Source organism: Schistocerca cancellata, chromosome 2 (genome assembly GCF_023864275.1).
Source record: "Schistocerca cancellata isolate TAMUIC-IGC-003103 chromosome 2, iqSchCanc2.1, whole genome shotgun sequence".
In the NCBI taxonomy this organism is placed as follows: Eukaryota; Metazoa; Arthropoda; class Insecta; order Orthoptera; family Acrididae; genus Schistocerca; species Schistocerca cancellata.
In genome coordinates this window covers 717,909,832-717,925,172 of record NC_064627.1, presented here as the reverse complement: position 1 = coordinate 717,925,172, position 15,341 = coordinate 717,909,832, and positions in this window count along the sequence as shown.

Sequence of the window (15,341 nt, the reverse complement as noted above, 5' to 3'; positions counted from 1 at the left end):
GTGCACGGTACATCCAAACCGTCATCGAACCCATCGTTCTACCATTCCTAGACCGGCAAGGGAGCTTGCTGTTCCAACAGGACAATGCACGTCCGCATGTATCCCGTGCCACCCAACGTGCTCTAGAAGGTGTAAGTCAACTACCCTGGCAAGCAAGATCTCCGGATCTGTCCCCCATTGAGCATGTTTGGGACTGGATGAAGCGTCGTCTCACGCGGTCTGCACGTCCAGCACGAACGCTGGTCCAACTGAGGCGCCAGGTGGAAATGGCATGGCAAGCCGTTCCACAGGACTACATCCAGCATCTCTACGATCGTCTCCATGGGAGAATAGCAGCCTGCATTGCTGCGAAAGGTGGATATACACTGTACTAGTGCCGACATTGTGCATGCTCTGTTGCCTGTGTCTATGTGCCTGTGGTTCTGTCAGTGTGATCATGTGATGTATCTGACCCCAGGAATGTGTCAATAAAGTTTCCCCTTCCTGGGACAATGAATTCACGGTGTTCTTATTTCAATTTCCAGGAGTGTATATTTAAAGGCTATCGTCCATGACAGGAATAATATCAGTAAACATCTCGATACTGTTCCTAGTTTTCTTTTTTCCGTAACGTGTTTATTTCTATATGATTTCCATAACTGTACTAGAATGGTAACAGTACTTCGTAGTATTTAAATTGCACGAATTTTCTATGTTTACAGATACCATTTTCATTCAGTAGGGCCACTTTCAACGCTCAGCTGTTCGTATAAAGCAGAACATACAGAAAGTGTTGAAGCCCAATAAATCAAGAACCTGTCTTTGTTATTCAATAGGTACGTATTTGTCACACTTTGTTGTGAACCTAGAGAATACCTGTTGCAGTGTGTGGTGGAATGAGTTGCTCACAACCCAGAGACGAGGTGGGTTTAAGCAGAGTGACAGACGAGTTACAAAGTCTGCCAGGGCCACGTAGGAGCTATAAAACTAGATTGCAAAACGGAATCACTGCTCTTTAACTTAGATTACCGAAGGGCTGGGCTTTAGACAGCAACTTTGAGTTTCGGAGAGGACTCGCCCTTCTGGGTGAAAGTAAGTAATGCTTAGGTCTGTTGAATGGATGAACAACGCACTTTGCATAGAATACATTAAACTATCAACAAAACTTTCGAAATAGCAGACAGGAGGTATTTCCTAAATTCTACAAGGTTACGTTATTGGGAACATTGTTTTACGTCGTAAGCAATGGAAACCAACGAAACAACAGAGAAGCAAATCAGAAAGTGCAGAAATGAGATTTCCTAAAAACGTCGCGTGCTGTACCCTACTGCTTACGAAGGGAAGTGAAGACATCAGAAGAGAAATAAAGATATTTAACGTTGATGTAGCAATAGTAAATGGCAGTTAGAAATTGCAGTAATATGTGACGAAAATGAACGATACCGGAACCTGAGATATGTTGCTAAACTACAGGAACTACAGGATGGTCAAATGAAAGTGGCTCGGAAGTTCGGCGCGTTACGTTGTCAACATTTTGAAACCATTTGTAGCAGAAGGAGAAAAAGAGCTACAGTTTCTTCCAAAAGGATGGCACAACTGCCCGTACAGCCGGCCAACCTTGGAACACATTTGCACAATCTTCACGCCTGACAGAGTTGTTACCAGAGGTCAGTTTGGTCGCAGCCTTACCTGGCTACCTAGGTCACCTGAGATATCAGTGTGCGATTACTTTATGTGGGGAGCTATCAAGTCTAAGGTGTATCGCAACAACCCTCATAGTCTTCAAGAACTACAGAAGAACATTTCGGATGAGACTGCAGCCATTCCATCCGCCTTCAGCAACTAGCTGACCACGGCCCAAAAATGCCAAGAGATGAAAGGTGGTCACTTTCAACACCTGCTACAGTCAGGTTAGTGCAGTGTTTCCTTTCCTCTGCTATGTTTCTTCTGTTTTGTACCATGGAACATTGTTCTCCACGTAACTTTTATTTGCCCCACAGCGTAAAATCCAAAAACAGGAGAAGGACGTTGGATAACCGATGAAGAGGTACCTGGCGCTTCTGATGGCATAGCAAATCAGAGCAGGAATGGTTTAACCCTTACCGCCGCTGTTGATAAAAATAATAATACACACATCAAAAAAAGGTTTGCATCACCTCGGTTCCTAGAATTCTTGAAGATAGACGTTGACTGTGGATACTGTATCACAGACACAGTTCCTTAGACAGTTATTTCACTAAACCTGCCCAAAGAAGTAAAAAACCATGCATGAGCAGCGCCTATTAGACGGAAGGTCCGACAGCCCATCAGTTCCAGTCATTCCACCAGGAAGAAGGTATGCGGCTCGTATTGTCTGTAGTCCAATCATGCCTAGATGATCAATATCGCGGTTCGATCGCGTCCGCGTTGTTATTCTGTGCCAGGAAGGGCTCTCAAGAAGGGAAGTGTCCAGGCATCTCGGGGTGAACCAAAGCGATGTTGTTCGGGCATGGAGGAGATACAGAGAGACAGGGATTGTCGATGACATGCCTCGCTCAGGCCACCCAAGGGCTACTACTGCAATGGATGACCGCTACCTACGGATTACGGCTTGGGGAACCCTTACAGCAACACTACCATGTTGAATGATTCATTTCGTGCAGCTACAGGACGTCGTGTTACGACTCAAACTGTGCGCAATAGGCTGCATGATGCTCAGCTTCACTTCGACGTCCATGGCGAGGTCCATCGTTTCAACAACGACACCATGCAGTGCGGTAAATATGGGCCCAACATCATGCCGAATGGACCGTTCAGGATTTCACCCATGAGTGTCGCCTATACCTTCAACCAGACAATCGTCGGAGACGTGTTTGGAGGCATCCCGATCAGGCTGAACGCCTTACACACGCTGCCTAACGAGTGTAGCAAGATGGAGGTTCCCTGATGTTTTGGGGTGGCATTATGTGGGCCGAAGTACGCCGCTGGTGGTTATGGAAGGCGCCGTAACGGCTGTACGATACGTGAATACCATCCTCCGATCGATAGTGCAATCATATCGGCAGCATATTGGCGAGACATTCGTCTTCATGGACGACAATTCGCGCCCCCATTGTGCACATCTTATGAATGACTTCGTTGAGAATAACGACATCGCCCGAGTAGAGTGGCCAGCATGTTCTCCAGACATGAACCGCATCGAACATGCCTGGGATAGAATGAAAAGAGCTATTTATGGACGACGTGATCCACCAACCACTCTGAGGAGCTACGCCGAATCGCCGTTGAGGAGTGGGACAATCTGGATCAACAGTGCCTTCATGAACTTGTCGATAGTATGCCATGACGAATACAGGCAGGCAGCAATGCAAGAGGACGTGCTACTGGGTGTGTACAGCTGTGAAAGTCTCGCTGTATGGTGGTCCAACATGCAATGTATGTTTTTCTTGAGCAATAAAAATGATGGGAATGATGCTTATATTGATCTCTATTCCAATTTTCTGTACAAGTTTCGGAACTCTCGGAACCGAGGTGATGCAAAACTTTTTTGATATGGTTTACATATCATCGTACGTGACAATTAAGTTTAGCTTCAGAGACAGTGGAAAATGTTGCGTACGATAATATAGATGGGCGGAATATGTTAATAGAAGAAAGGGAAGTAAGTTATTGTTCCTAAAGGATAAGAATACGAGATATCAAGAAAAAAATGGGCCCTTGAAACATGTACACCTGAAGAAAAATTTAGAACTCAATAAATATCTGATTTGACACATTTTAATGAAGAAGGAGGAAGAAATAGCAGCAGAGAAACAAAGGCACTTGTTTCTGAAAAAACAAACGCGAACGGTATCTGGAGGTGTTCCTGTAACCGTCACGCTCTTGTTCACGTTACACGTGACTGCACCAGTTCACGTGTGCCATTACCGGCGTTAGTAGTGTTCGACTGCTGTGTCTTATCGGAAAACACTTCGGCCGTTCTCGCTGGTCCATGCTGCAGTCGTTCAGTAGCTGCGCCATTGGGAGACTAGCAACAGCGGCAGCGCGTAAAAGAAAATGAGTACCTGCCGACATGAATTATTCAGGGAGGAGGGGATGGGGGAGGGCCGGTCAGTCGGTGAGAGAGCGGCGCGTGTTACGGCGCCTGGGCGGAGCTGGCCGTAATGTGTCCGGCTGGGCGGCGCTGCTGCGTCTCGCTGCGGCGGCCTGCCCGACAGCCCCTCCGAGGTAGGCTGCCTGGGGTGGCAGAGGCCAAACAGCTTGCGCCAAATGAGTTCCGCAGACGGAGAGTAGTTTACTCTTACAATTCGGCAGGAGATAAATATGTTCTTGTATTCATTAATGAAAAGTCACTTCAGTTGATTTATATATATGCACACCAAACTAGCGCAAACGAGTGCACTTGGACGTCAGCACAACATGATAATTTTTTTATATTTACGAGATTTTATGATTGACACATTAATGTTTCTTGCTACCTGTTATTGTAGAAGGACACACATCACCATGTGAGTTGCAAGTAAACTTCCGTTAATGTGTTATAAGATCTGATGTCGACAGCACAGATCTGTCGAAACCGTAATCAACAATAAGATTTACAAGCGATTTTGGCGTACATGTTATTTCAGAATAATACAGGGTGTCTCAAAAAGTATCCTCCGATTTATAAAAATCACAACTATTATGTTACTTGAGATATGTGCGTGAACAATGAACTGTTAGAAACTGAGTTTTACACAGTTCCCGCCAGGTATCAGTAGTGTGAGCCCACTTCAGTGCTAGTAGAAATGGTGTCGGGACAACAGAAAGCGGTTTGTGTTCTACGTTTTGCGTATTAATAACTGTTCAGCGTGACTTTCGAACTAGGTATAGTGCGGAACCTCCTACAGCACATAGCATTAGACGATAGCATGAACAATTCCGAGAAACAGGTTGTTTGTGTAAAGGCAAATAGCCGGGCCGTCCACGAGTGTCTGGCACAGACGTCGAAAGCATCCACTATAGTTTCGCAAGGAGTCCGCAAACATCCGTTCGCCGTGTAGCTCGACGGCTCAGCATGCCCCCAATGTCAGTCTGACGTGTGTTGTGTCGACGTTTACACACGAAACCATACAAAATTCAGCTAACGCAAGCTGTTCGTGAAGATGACAAACAACAACGTGTGGAGTTCTGTAATTTCGTTCTTGGCAAGATGGAGGATGACAGTTTTCTTCCACCTTTAGCGTTTAGTGGCGAGGCAACATACCATTTAAATGGAAAGGTGAATCGTCATAATGTGAGACTATGGGGAACGGAACAACCACACGAAGTTGTACAACATGAGAGGGATTCTGCAAAATTTAATGTTTTTTGTGCAGTTCCACGGGAAAAGGATGTACTGTCCATTTTCCTTTGGCGAGAACACTGTTACAGGAAGCACATACCTCGATATGCTTAAGAACTTTCTTTTCCCACAGTTGGAGACTGATTCGAATGACTTCATTTACCAACAGGATGGGACACAGCCACGCTGGCATCTGGAAGTGCGGGAGTTTTTAAATCAAAGTATTACTGAACGATGGATCGGTCACACTGGATCAAATGATTCATCCTTACATTACTGACGTCCAAGGTCACCGGACCTGATTGTATGTGATTATATATTATGGTGGTTTGTAAAAGACTCTGTTTATGTGCCTCCGTTACCAAAAATAATGAATCCCATAACAACAGCCGTCGAAGCTGTAACTCAAGACATGCTCGCTGCAGTGTGGGAACAATTTGAACACCGCATTGGCATGTGCCTTGCATCTCAAGGGGGGCATATTGAACACCTATGAAAAGGTATTAAATAATACTTTCTGAGTTTCCCGTTCATCAAAAAACTAAATTCGTTGTATATGTTTATTAGTATCAGAAATATAAACGTGCCAAATCGGATGATTCTTTTTGACACACCCGTTATAACAATTCAGATTCCTCTCCTGCACTAACCTCTTCTTCTCAGGCTAGCACTTAGACGGTGTGTCCTCAGTTATTTGTATTCCAATACCTGTCTTCCACTACAGTTTTTGCCCTCTACAGCTCTCTCTGACACAGTAGGAGTTATTCCCTGACGTCTTAAAAAGTTCCTGTCATCCTGTCCCTTCTCCTTGTCAGGCTTTTCCACCTGCTCCTTTCTTCGCCGATTCTTTGGAGAACTTTCTCATACATTGCGTTACCAGTCCACTTAATCTTCAACATTATTCTGTAACATCATATCTCGAACACCTCGATTTTTTTTTAGGTTCCGGTGTTGCTCCAAACAAAAATTCTCAATATGTTTTTCTTCAAATTAAAGCCTATGTTTGATATCAAGAGACTTCTCTTGGTCAGAAATGTCGTGTTCGCCTGTGCTAGTCTGCTTTTTATGTCCTCCTTGCTTCGTCCGCTATTGATTATTTTGCTTCCAAGGTAGCAGAATTCCTTAACTGCGTCCAATTCACAATAAGTTTATCGCTATTCTCATTCCTGCAACTTCTCATTACTTTTGTCTTCTTCCGGCTTACTATCAATCCTTAGTCATTAAACTGTTCATTCCAGGCAACAGGCCCTGTAATTATTTCTCACTTTCACTGACGATGGAACTGTTATCAGTGAATCTTATCACTGATATCCTTTCACTCTGAATTTTAATTCCACTCTTGGAACTTTCTTTTATTTACTTCTTAATTTCTTTGATGTGTTTATTGAACGTTAGGGGTGAGAAATACTAACTCTGCCTTATACCCTTTTTATTCCAAGCACTCTCTTGGTCTTCCAACTTTTCCCTTTTGGTTCTTATACAACGGTGAGTCAATAAATAAGTCCGAGACTGGAATAAAGACATCAGAGCTCCGTGTACTACCTGAAATTTACTTTCCTTTTCAACATTCTCCACTTGTAAACTTTAAGACTTATCGCATCGTTCGACAAGGCGTTAAAGGTATGCAGCATAAAATTCTTGTGGCAGCGTTCGTATCTAAAGAGTAACCTCTCGGAATATAATAAATTTATTTGGTTCCTTAAATTGCTGCAACCCACAAGACCGATATGGTCTGGGGGTTTCGAAATAACCCTATTCATGGAAACGACGTGCCATCACTAGATAATCCAGGAGACAGGACGCTCCTTGTTTGTGACTTTTTTTTGTCCGTTGTTGAATTCCTGTACCCATTTGAAAACAAACTAACATGAAATTGAGTTCTAACAATATACATGATGAATTTCTCTATTTACGTGTTCGGTCTCATGGCCCACAAAATCGCGTCGTTCTAGTCGGCTACACACTTATAGCACACCGGCACCTTAGTCTGATCGCAGATTGTTAACCATTGGCCGCGGTATATTGTGTTACGGCTACCTTCCAAGCAACATGTGCCGCCAGATCCTAGGTATGTATGAGCGTGAAATCTAAAACGATATGCGGAATTGTGGCATATGCGACATATTTATTGACTGACCCTCGTACGTACTGTATGCTACTCCTCTCTCTCTATAGCTTACTGTTGTTTTCCTCAGAATTTCGAACATCCTGCACCATTTACCACTGTGGAAATGTTTTTTTCTTCTGTCTTGCTTCCATTATCAGACGCAACATCAGTTCAGCCTTTCTAACGCCTTTACCTTTCCTAAAGCCAAACTGATAGCCAGCCCTCTATCAGATCTCCCATTTTGTTTTCCATTCTGCCGTATATTATTCTTGTCAGCAGCTTGGACGCATGAGCAGTTGAACTGATGGTGGGATAGATGTCGCACTCATCTGGCCTTCTAATTTCGGAATTGTGTGGATGTCAGATGGTACGTCCCCAGTCCCGTAGATTTTACACACCAACTTCAATAGTCGTTTACTTTCTGTATCCCCGAATGATTTTAGAAATTCCAATGGAAAGTTATCTGTCTCCTGTACCTTATTTGATCTCAAGTCTTCCAGAGCTTTTTTAAATTCTGATTTTAATATCGAATTCCCTATGTGTTCCACATCGACTCTAATTTCTTCTTCAGTCACGTCATCAGCCAAGACCTGCCGCTCATAGAGTCCTCCAATGAACTCCTTCTACTTACCCGGTCTCTCCTCTTCATTTAACAGTGGAATTCCCATTGCATTCTTAGTGTTACAATCCTAGCTTTTAATTTCACCGAAGATTGTTTTGACTTTTCTTTATGCTGAATCATTCCTTCCGACAATGATTTCTTTTTCTATTACTTCACATTTTTCCTGTGACCATTCTGCCTTAGCAGTTCTGCGCTTGCTATTTATTTCATTTCTAAGTGGTTTTTATTGCTGTATTTCTGTCTTTCCCTGAACAATTTTGTACTTACTTTTTTCGGTGATCAGTTAAAGTATTTAATTCGTTGCCCAAAGTTTCTTAAGAGCTACCTTCCTACTACCTATGTTTTTCGTTCCAGTTTCTGTGATTGCTCTTTTGAGAGATCTCTATTCCTCTTCAAATGAACTGCCTACAGAGCTATTCATCATCGAAGTATCTATAGTCTCATAGAACTTCAAGGGCGTCTCATCATTTCTCAGTATATCATTATCCTACTTCCTTCCACACCGACTCTTCCTTACGATCCCCTTGACTTCAGTCTACTCTCCATCATTACTAAATTATGATCTGAATCTATATCTACTCCTGGGCACGCCCTACACTCCAGGATCTGATTTCGAAATCTTTGTTTGATCGTTATGTTTCTTTTACTGATATACCTCTTCTTCCTATGGTTTTTGAAGAGAGTATTCGCTGTTACCATGTGTAATTTATTGCAGAAAACAACTAGCTTTCTGTTTCGTCTCTTAGTCCCACTGTCTAGCATCTATTATCCCGCAACCCTTTCTTCCGTCCCTTCCCCCAAAACCAGATTCCAGTTCTCCAAGTTTACTAGATTTTCATCACCCTTTACGTACTGAATTATCCATTCGATATCCTCATATGTTTTCTCTGTCTCTTCAGCTTGCGACGTAGGGATGTATATCTGAACTATAGTTGTTGGTGTTGGTGTGCTGTTGAATCTGATGAGAACTACCCTACCACTGAATTGGTCACCGTAACACAGTCTCTGCTCTGCGTTCCTAATCATAACGAATCCTACTCCCGTTACACAATTTTTTGCTGCTGTTGATATTGCCCTATATTCGTCCGATCAGAGATCTTCAATATCTTTCCATATCCCTTCACTGACCTTAATTACATCTACACTGAGCCTTGCATTTCCCTCTTCATATTTTGTAGCTTCGCTGTCACTTTCAGACCTCTGGTATTCCACGGCCCGACTCGTGGAACGTTATCTTTTAGTTGGTTATTCAATCATTTTCTTATGGTCACCTCCCTCTTGACAGCCCCCTACCAGAGATCCAAAAGAGGGTCTATTCCGGAATCTTTTGCTGGCTGAGAGACCATCATAACACTTTTTTAATTACAGGCCAGATGTCCTGTGGATACACAGTATGTGCCTTTAATGCAGTGGTTGCCACTGCCTTCTGTATTCTCACAGCTTTGATCACTGCTGTTCCTTCCGCCTTTTATGCGCAGTTTCCCATGCCAAGTGTGTAATCCCCAAACAACCAGCTCCAAAATTTAACTTATATGAATGTTTTCTTTTCCTCATTAGTAACAAGAAATGTGTTAAAATTATCTTCGTAACAAAAGAGGAATATCCGGAGAAAATGCAATTTTTTTAACACTTTTGTTTCAGTCTCGCTTAAGAGTACTTATGTTTTAGATTTCACACAAAAAGGACGTGTAATTTTTACTCGTGCGCCAACAATGTGTGTAGTAAATGCTTTGTGTGACAAAAATACAAGAAAATATGTACACTCCTGGAAATTGAAATAAGAACACCGTGAATTCATTGTCCCAGGAAGGGGAAACTTTATTGACACATTCCTCGGGTCAGATACATCACATGATCACACTGACAGAACCACAGGCACATAGACACAGGCAACAGAGCATGCACAATGTCGGCACTAGTACAGTGTATATCCGCCTTTCGCAGCAATGCAGGCTGCTATTCTCCCATGGAGACGATCGTAGAGATGCTGGATGTAGTCCTGTGGAACGGCTTGCCATGCCATTTCCACCTGGCGCCTCAGTTGGACCAGCGTTCGTGCTGGACGTGCAGACCGCGTGAGACGACGCTTCATCCAGTCCCAAACATGCTCAATGGGGGACAGATCCGGAGATCTTGCTGGCCAGGGTAGTTGACTTACACCTTCTAGAGCACGTTGGGTGGCACGGGATACATGCGGACGTGCATTGTCCTGTTGGAACAGCAAGTTCGCTTGCCGGTCTAGGAATGGTAGAACGATGGGTTCGATGACGGTTTGGATGTACCGTGCACTATTCAGTGTCCCCTCGACGATCACCAGTGGTGTACGGCCAATGTAGGAGATCGCTCCCCACACCATGATGCCGGGTGTTGGCCCTGTGTGCCTCGGTCGTATGCAGTCCTGATTGTGGCGCTCACCTGCACGGCGCCAAACACGCATACGACCATCATTGGCACCAAGGCAGAAGCGACTCTCATCGCTGAAGACGACACGTCTCCATTCGTCCCTCCATTCACGCCTGTCGCGACACCACTGGAGGCGGGCTGCACGATGTTGGGGCGTGAGCGGAAGACGGCCTAACGGTGTGCGGGACCGTAGCCCAGCTTCATGGAGACGGTTGCGAATGGTCCTCGCCGATACCCCAGGAGCAACAGTGTCCCTAATTTTCTGGGAAGTGGCGGTGTGGTCCCCTACGGCACTGCGTAGGATCCTACGGTCTTGGCGTGCATCCGTGCGTCGCTGCGGTCCGGTCCCAGGTCGACGGGCACGTGCACCTTCCGCCGACCACTGGCGACAACATCGATGTACTGTGGAGACCTCACGCCCCACGTGTTGAGCAATTCGGCGGTACGTCCACCCGGCCTTCCGCATGCCCACTATACGCCCTCGCTCAAAGTCCGTCAACTGCACATACGGTTCACGTCCACGCTGTCGCGGCATGCTACCAGTGTTAAAGACTGCGATGGAGCTCCGTATACCACGGCAAACTGGCTGACACTGACGGCGGCGGTGCACAAATGCTGCGCAGCTAGCGCCATTCGACGGCCAACACCGCGGTTCCTGGTGTGTCCGCTGTGCCGTGCGTGTGATCATTGCTTGTACAGCCCTCTCGCAGTGTCCGGAGCAAGTATGGTGGGTCTGACACACCGGTGTCAATGTGTTCTTTTCTCCATTTCCAGGAGTGTATGTCGAGTCCTTCAGTCTCAAACAGCCGACACATGTACTAAAATTAAACTCAATAAGGCTGGAGTCAAATGAGCAGAATATTTCCGCAATAGAGACGTACTATAGTGGAATTTAGAGTACTCAATGCTGAGAGACAATTATCATCACATCTACTGTGTCTAAAAAAATTCGTTTCATGTAGTTGATTCAACTCTACAAACATCTCTGTTCCTCAATAGAACATTTACTTTTAGAGTAAAAAATTAAAAACCAAAGTTTTTGGATTCTCGTGTTTTCTCTGTTATGCAGTCTCCTTCATTAGATTTTGAGGAAACTATTCGACAAAAAAATTTACTCTTCTCCATCTTATAGGCTTACATCACATCTTGATATTTAACTGGGTCCCTTTTCGTAGTTGATTATAGTTATTACGATATTTCTAAAATAAGTAACCCACGTAACATATTTCAAAAAGTTTAAGTGAAAAATATAATCGCTAAACAGTTCACGTTTGGTGCATTTTAAGTCATACATTCGTGCTTACCAAACGTGGCTAACATATTGAAATCATCTTTAGAGCTGTACGCATGCCCACACCTCATTCTGGCTTGGAGTAAACAGGTGATAAATATTGGAAGTAGGCTGCTACTGTACACAACATGCCATACCTGAGGCTACCAATCATGCTTACCAACAGATTTTCTCTCTCTACACGAATGCTTTTCAAAATCTACAAATAATCCACAGCAAATGGCATGCCATCCCGTATCTTCCTTGTATCTCTCCTTCTAATTCATCTGTCCTTATGTCTAAAATACAAGGCCTTTCCTCTACGTCCGCTACTAAAATTTCTGTGTCGAATTTCTCTATGTTTAGAGAACACGCTGCGAAAGACACTTGTCTAGGCAAACAAAGAACTGAGAGTCCAACAGTGCGTGCTGTCAGCTGGAAATCTCGCTCCTCGCATTGACTGCCTATAGTCAGCTAGCCCCTCTTCGCACACCTTCCACACTGACCGTCCGTGTGAACTGCCCACATGATTCTCTTTGCCGATAGCGCTGGGGCCGCAGACACACTATTTCCGTCTGGCGGCTGGCAAGCGGCGAAATTCCGCAGCCACAGACTTTACACTCCTTTTGGACTGCAGCATCCACACCGTCCGCCACAACAGTGAGTCCTTTCACCCCGAATCTGCCGTTCCACAAACATTCTGCTCTTGCAAAACTAGCCTCTAGGATCTCGATTACGCAGTAGGTTTGGTTCTTATGCTGTTTACAATTAAGAAACTTTCCGGCAAATGTTTGTATAGTTTGCAAATATCAGATCCACACTTCGAAAGTAATACAGCCTGTACGATGTATTACTTTCGAGGTAATACACCTTCACTCAATGAATGGACCCGCTGTATTCGTATTCCAGTCGGTGCACTCGCCTGCTGTTTCCTTAGTAATTGTAAACTATGGACATTCTATCCGGGACGTTTCTTAATTGTACAGATCTTTCGTCACAAAATACACATATAAAAACTAACGTTATAAATAATTGAGTAATACAGTTATGAAGATGGAATACCCTGCGTGCATACACTCAGTGCTGACTAAATATGATTCGAGAAAACGAATTGCAAAATAGGGAATCAAGCCGAGGTACTTGTTTTTCACGTCTAGTGAGTTACTACAGCGAGCTATCATTGTGAGTGCCACACCAGAGAAGGAATAGATATGCAGGCAAGTTTGGCTTTTCCAAAGCATCGAGGCATACTTTGTGGTCTGAAAAACTTGTAAGTATATGACAGGGAAGGTTGTGCAGAGAAATAACTGTTAAGAAAGAAATTCAATACGTTGCGCCCTTCCGAGTTATGTAGTATTTAAGTTAGCCAATCAGGTCGTTGCGCACGCAAACTCAAGCATTTACGCGCGCTAAAATGCGTTAATGCACAGACATCTGTGGATCCGTGAGTTATCTCTTGTTCAAACGCTCATTAGCAGTTAAACTGTGTCTTTTTCGGAAGTGATAAATTTAAGCTAGATGAGCAAGAGCTAAACTTGTTCGGTCTGAGGAAACCAAACGAAGTATACGTTTGGTGACTCCGCCTTTGTCAGGATGCTTGAATTTGCGCGCGGGGACGACTTTATTGACTAACTTCAACGCTAAATAACTAGGAAATGGCGCAACGTACCGAGTTTTTTTGTTCTCAGAACAATCTTCTCTGCATTATCATTACAAGGTTTTTAGACTGTTTCTGACCATCCTGTATTGACACTTTTCTGAAAGAGTATGTGCTGTTTTGGTTGTGAATAAAATGAAAGGGTGTGCCAGAACCTGACTCCTTATAAAGAAAATCACAGGTCTCGATTTCAGAGCTGCAGCTGACCAATGGCTTCTCCTCACAGCTTCAGGACTACACCGGAGCTCTCAAACGATACGGTGCAGTGAGCAACTTGTAACAATTACATCGATTAGGAGAAGGTTTCTTTCTAAGTTACTGTGTATATGCAATTTATGAAGTGTGCGTTTTGTGTTGTTTGAACTCCATGATGTATGGCAATAAAATTAGAGTTTCGAAATGTATATATGAAAAAAGCAAAAGAATATGTTGAAATTTTAAATAATTGTAATATGAATATGTTTATGAAAAAGTATGTTTGTTGAAAGCTGATTCATGCTTAGGGCACTTGTGATTGTAACATGTAAACGCTGTAGGGAAGTCCCTCTTCAACGGAGGTGGCATGGTGCGATGCAAAAGGTGGGTTCGGCGGTCGAACTGAGAGGCTCCTTTGTGTGAACGGCACGCAGTGCGTGGCTAGACTTAGCACGGTACACATTGACGGTGCTAAGGGAGGCAATTGGAAGCTGCATTAGAAGGGATTTGCCTCGGATGTGGATCTGGCTATTATTTGGTATTCATGGAATAATGGAATGGCTCTAATATGTTGAAAATCCGACGCCAAGAAGAGATTTTATAGAGCATTCGCACATCAAGAGTCTTGAGTACAGTTAGCCGCCATTTCACCTGACACTAATCGTCGCCACTGCTTCACAGACTTCAAACATTCAGTTACTTAATGTATATTGGCATGGACCAGTTAATTTGTATGCTGTTTCAATAATAATCACATAAAACTTCAATTCGTGTTCGAAACCATACTTCAATGCTGATCACGAATCTAAGCAGGGCTCTCAACTGTGCTACTCAAACCGAGTGTCCTGATTTGTTAAATTAACAATTCTGGCATTCATGTGTTTAAAAGTGATTTTTTGTCTAAAATAAAAGGAACAGCAAAAGTTAAAGTAAAAGTAAGATTTGAATGCTTTGTTTATGGACTACTCGAAGTGAAATTGTTAAGGTAGGAATTTTAAGTAAAAAATTTAAAGACTAATCAACAGGGAAGTAAAAACTTAATTATTTAAAAGCTAAAACCATAAAAGTGAAGTTGGATCGGTTTTTGCTAAAGTATCCTTAGTTTATTATAAAATATAGTTTTGTAGGATTACAGTGCAAGATTGTATAAATATTATTGCTAAGAATACCTGCTTCACAGGTACAAGTACATATAAATCTTTAATGAACCGATTTGCGGTAATACTATTATAAGCGAAGTTATGCACATTTACAAAGATAGTGTAGTTTTGGTACCTATCAAGAATCCTTTCGAAGTTAATTACGCGCAGTGTTGCATTTTATTACCTTGCAAAGTAATTTAAGTTAATGATTAACTTTTAGAGACAGTTTTTCTTTTGCAACAATCAAAGAACCTACGGCAGTGAAACTATACCAGTTTACGGCCCCATCATATTGTCCTCCTCATAAAAAAAAAATGATCTGTTACTGTTACTAAAGGATACTGCTATGTACAGAGGGGCTTAAACAGTGTGTTTAAGATAAAAGAAATGTCGTGTGACTAATGTCTCCCGTCAGGTAGACCGTTCTCCTGGTGCAAGTCTTTCGATTTGACGCCACTTCGGCTACTTGCACGTCGATGGAGATGAAATGATAATGATTAGGACAACACAACACCCTGTCCCTGAGCGGAGAAAAATCTCCGGCTCAGCCGGGAATCGACGTTCTGTCGCGCTTACCACTCAGCTACCGGGTGCGGACTGTGTTTAAGATGTTGTCCATTTTTATTTGTGTTATTCGTGTCACTCCGAAATTAGTTGTGCACTT